At 40.4% G+C, this 5,375-nt stretch overlaps 2 non-coding genes across 2 annotated transcripts; both read left to right on the top strand.

Moving 5' to 3' along the window:
• On the top strand, positions 1–73 carry trnaf-gaa. The gene has a single exon. It is a non-coding gene; the product is annotated as a tRNA-Phe (tRNA).
• A 1,336-nt stretch (positions 74–1,409) lies between these two features.
• On the top strand, positions 1,410–1,482 carry trnaf-gaa. Its single transcript has one exon. It is a non-coding gene; the product is annotated as a tRNA-Phe (tRNA).
• Positions 1,483–5,375: the final 3,893 nt, after the last annotated feature.

The raw sequence follows: 5,375 nt of genomic DNA, 5'->3' as shown, positions 1-5,375 counted from the left end.
GCCGAAATAGCTCAGTTGGGAGAGCGTCAGACTGAAGATCTGAAGGTCCCTGGTTCAATCCCGGGTTTCGGCAAATGCCAATGTTGCGCTTCAGGATGTAGCCGATTACTTGCTCTTCCAAAGGCGTCTAAGTATCTCAAGGGCTTTGCTTCACCTGAAATGGCAAAAACAGAGCTTTTAACATACAAGGGCAGTTGAGCACAAAAGTCAAGGTTTTCTTTTACACTGCAGTCAACTCAACTTTGCACTATATTTTACAAATAAAGCTATGTCTTTGATCCATTAATATGTCATTCCAACAGTTGGGACAGCGTCAGACTGAAGAACTGAAGGTCCCTTGTTCAGAGGCTTGGCATGTTGTTTATTTTGTGGCTTAGTACTTGATTGTTCCAAGTGGATTTAAGTATCCCATTGGCTTTACTGCACCTCAAATAGTAAAAACAGGCCTTGATCACAATAGGACAGTTGAGCACCAAGGTCAAGGTTTTCATTTACACTGCAGTCAACACAACTTTGTGCTATATTTTACAAATACAGCTATGTCTTTCATCCATTAATGTGTCATTCCAACAGTTAGGATAGCGTCAGAGTGAAGATCTGAAGGTCCCTGGTCCAGAGGCCTGGCATGTTGTTTATTTTGTGGCTTATTACTGGATTGATCCAAATGGATTTAAGTATCTCATTGACTTTACTGCACCTCAAATGGTAAAAAGAGGTCTTGATCACAGTAGGACAGTTGAGCACAAAGGTCAAGGCTTTCATTTACACTGCAGTCAACTCAACTTTGCACTATGTTTTACAACTACAGCTATGTGTTTGGATCCATTAATATATCATCCCAACACTTAGGATAGCATCAGACTGAAGATCTGAAGGTCCCTGTTTCAATCTCGAGTTTTGGCAGAGGCCTTGCATGTTGTCTAATTTGTGGCTTCGTACTTGATTGTTCCAAATGGATTTAAGGATCTCATTGACTTTGCTGCACCTCAAATGGTAAAAACTGGACTTGATCAAAGTAGGACAGTTGAGCACAAAGGTCAAGGTTTGCAGTTACACTGCAGTCACCTCAACTTTGCACTATATTTTACAAATACAGTTATGTCCCTGACCCATTAATATTCCAGACTATATGCCTCCTTCTGACAGCACCAGTGTTTAATATGAAACAGGCCACTTTTAGTGTATAATGATTAAGCCCCACAGTGATAGCTACACTTTGAAATTGTCACTTTTTCATCATTCATATCAGACTTCATCAAAACAAGGAAAGAAACCCGGCTTCTGTCATCACCTTTCTAATCCAAAATACAATGAAGGATTCTGCACAATGTGTAGGATATGAGAAATCCAATATGTACATGATATTGATGTGACGCGCGCGCTGGCAGTCCTTTCATCAAAGCACATGTGCCGAAATAGCTCAGTTGGGAGAGCGTCAGACTGAAGATCTGAAGGTCCCTGGTTCAATCCCGGGTTTCGGCAAATGCCAATGTTGCGCTTCAGGATGTAGCCGATTACTTGCTCTTCCAAAGGCGTCTAAGTATCTCAAGGGCTTTGCTTCACCTGAAATGGCAAAAACAGAGCTTTTAACATACAAGGCAAGGCAAATTTATTTGTATAGCACAATTCAGTACAAAGACAATGCAAAGTGCTTTACATGATTAAAATACAGGAAGATAAAACAGAATCAAAGCAAGTAGGAAAAAATAAAAAAAACAAATAAAATAAAATAAAAAATGCAGAAACAAAAAAAGCATATTAAAAACAGTTGGATTAAAGAATTGTTTAACTAGAACAGTCGAAGGCAATCCTAAACAAATGTGTTTTTAGTCTTGATTTAAAGGAACTCAGGCTTTCCGCACTTTTACAGTTTTCTGGAAGTTTGTTCCAGATAAGTGGAGCATAGGAACTAAATGCTTCTTCTCCATGTTTAGTTCTGGTTCTAGGTATGCAGAGCAGGCTGGAGCCAGAAGACCTGAGTGGTCTGGAGGGTTGATATACTGATAGCAAGTCTGTGATGTATTTAGGTGCTAAGCCATTCAGAGATTTATAGACTAACAGAAGTATTTTAAAGTCTATTCTCTGAGATACAGGGAGCCAGTGTAAGGACTTTAGAACTGGGGTGATGTGCTCTACTTTCTTAGTCTTAGTGAGGACACGGGCAGCAGCGTTCTGGATCAGCTGCAGCTGTCTGATCCACTTTTTAGGCAGACCTGTGAAAACACCGTTGCAGTAATCAATTCGACTAAAAATAAACGCATGGATTAGTTTTTCCAGATCATGCTGAGACATTAGTCCTTTAATCCTGGAAATGTTCTTCAGGTGATAGAAAGCCGACCTTGTAATTGTCTTTAAATGCTTTTGGAGGTTCAAGTCTGAATCCAGCACTACACCTAGACTTCGGGCCTGATCAGTGGTTACTAGCTGAAGCGACTGAAGCTGTGTGCTAACTTTAGATCTCTCCTCTATTGGTCCAAAGATTATTACTTCAGTTTTGTTTTTATTCAGTTGAAGAAAATTATGGCACATCCAGGCATTGATTTCTTCTAAGCATTTCCTCAGTGCTTGAATTGGTTCATAGTCACCTGGTGACATGGTGATGTAAAGCTGTGTGTCGTCTGCATAGTTATGGTAGCTGATGTTGTTGTTTTTTATTAACTGAGCAAGAGGGAGCATGTAGATATTGAATAGGAGGGGACCCAGAATGGACCCTTGGGGAACCCCACATGTGATTTTTGTCATCTCTGATGTAAAGTTGCCTACTGACACAAAAAAGTCCCTGTCCTTTAAGTAGGATTTAAACCAGTTGAGAGCTGTACCAGAGAGGCCGACCAGTTTTCCAGGCGCTCTAACAGGATGGAGTGATCGATAGTATCGAATGCTGCACTGAGGTCCAATAGTACCAGCACTGTGGTTCTTCCGCAGTCTGTATTTATACGGATGTCATTAAACACCTTGATAAGGGCGGTCTCTGTACTGTGGTGAGCACGGAAACCTGACTGGAACACATCAAAGCGGCTGGTCATATCTAAGAAAGTGTTTAACTGTTGAAACACTGCTTTTTCAATAATCTTACTGATAAAGGGGAGGTTTGATATGGGCCTGTAGTTCTGGAGTAGTAGTTTGTCTAAACTGTTCTTTTTCAGCAGTGGTTTGATATTTGCTGTTTTTAGGGACTGTGGGAAAACACCTGACTGAAGGGACGTGTTTATTATCTGAGTCAAATCAGATGCTATGACAGGCAAAACTTTCTTAAAGAAAGCTGTGGGTAGAACATCAAGGCAGCAGGAGGAGGAACTTAGCTGCTGAATGATTTCCTCTAAGCTTTTATAGTTTATTTGGCTGAATTGGGACATTTGGCCAAGATCAATTCCAGTTGGAGACAACTTTGGTACTGAACTTGATATGGATGTATAAACTGATACTCTGATCTTTAGGATTTTCTCAGTAAAGAAATTAGCAAATTCATTGCAGGCCCGGGTGGAGTGGAGTTCAGGAGCCACGGACACAGGAGGATTTGTTAGCTTGTCGACTGTGGCAAATAAAGCACGAGTATTATTAAGGTTCTTGTTAATGATTTCAGAGAAGAAAGATTCTCTTGCATTTTTCAGTTGTAAGCTATATCTGTAAAGTCTCTCTTTATAGATGTCATAGTGAACCTGGAGTTTCGTCTTTCTCCACCTGCGTTCAGCTTTACGACACTCCCTTTTTTCACTTCTAACTGCTGGAGCACTTCTCCAAAGAGATTTTTTCTTACCGGAAAAGACTTTCACTTTAATTGGAGCAATGCAGCTAATGATGTCTGAGACTTTAGACTGAAAGTTATCTACTAGCTCTTCTACTGAGTTGCACCCCAAGGTTGAAGTAGCAGAGTAAGCTTGAATAAAAGTTTCTGTGGCATTTTCCTTAAAGGTGCGTTTTCTTATAATGTCCCTTTGGCTAAATGAGTCACTGGAAATGATGCCCTCAAAGGTAACAGAAAAGTGATCAGATAGGGCAACATCAGTAACACTGACTTTAGAAATCTTCAGACCTTTAGTGATGATCAAGTCTAAAATATGTCCCTGTTTGTGTGTTGGTTGTTTAAGATGTTGAGTTAAACCAAAGTTTCTAAGTGTGTCACACAGTTCTTTTGCACTTCTGTCTTCAGGGTTGTCAACGTGAAAATTAAAGTCTCCCACAATAATTAAACAGTCATAATCAACGCATATCACAGACAGGAGGTCACTAAAATCATTTAAAAAGTTTGACGTGGACTTAGGAGGCCTGTAAACATTTAGAAACATAGTTCGTACCGGGCTCTTTACCTGCAGAGCCAAATGTTCAAAAGAGTCAAATTTTCCCAAAAACACCTTTTTACACTTCAGTGAGTCATTAAACAATGTTGCCACTCCTCCACCTTTCCTTTGCTGTCTGCTCTCGCAAAGAAAATTGTAGTTTGGAGGAGACGACTCCAACAGAATATGTGCTTCATTAAGTCCATGTAACCACGTTTCTGTTAAAAACATAACATCAACATTATTGTCAATAATAAAGTCATTAATTAAAAGGGATTTTCCTGACAGAGATCTAATGTTTAATAAAGCCAGTTTATATGAATTAGTGGTTGATGTTGTCTCTGTAGCAGGCTGCATCTGACAGTTTATGACTCTTAAGTGTCTGTTCCTGTTTGTTCCCATTTTTTTTTCTTTATTTCTGCCACGTATCATCACAGATATTCCATAAGCTCCAGTGTAAGGCCCAAGCTGATGCTGGAAACTGTTATGTCTGATAAGCTTGTTGCCAGGGCCCGGTGTGTATCACGGAGAAATTATCTGAAGGTCCTGACGTTCCGTGATATGTAGAGGAGGATCTGGGGCTCTGCTACTTTTAGAAGATGCTGGTTTTTTCACATAGCTGCGGCTTTCGGAATGGCTATGTGGAGAGGATGTCAACTGTAGGCCAATCTTGAAAACTTTGTTCATGTTATGAGAAAATTCCAGAAAAGGAACATCTGGGCTTTGTGGGGGAGAGGGGGAATTGGGTGCAGTCTGGACTGGTGTCTGTGGGGATGGAGGTTTTTGGTAATTTAAAGGGGAGTCCTCTTTTTGTTCTGCTGAGATCTGGGATGAATCCTCCTGTAGTTCTGATGTAGGCTCTTTCTGTGTCATCTTTTTGGCCATCTTTATCTTGGCTTGTTCGGGCTTTACTGGGCTTATCGTTTGTTTAGGCACTGGTTGTACTTTGTTTTGGAACAAAGCTGATGGTGCATGGTTCACAGAATAGAAAATGTTTGATATCAGCCGTTTCGCTCCTGACCTATTTAAAGAGAAACCATCTCTGTTGAACAAATGTCTCCTCTCCCAAAAGATGTTAAAATTGTCTATGAACGTTAC

This window comes from Cyprinodon tularosa, unplaced genomic scaffold (genome assembly GCF_016077235.1).
Source record: "Cyprinodon tularosa strain WSP-4 unplaced genomic scaffold, ASM1607723v1 ctg1270, whole genome shotgun sequence".
Lineage (NCBI taxonomy): Eukaryota > Metazoa > Chordata > Actinopteri > Cyprinodontiformes > Cyprinodontidae > Cyprinodon > Cyprinodon tularosa.
The sequence above is the reverse complement of the archived record's forward strand: the minus strand, read 5'-3'. Positions and strand labels throughout refer to the sequence as shown.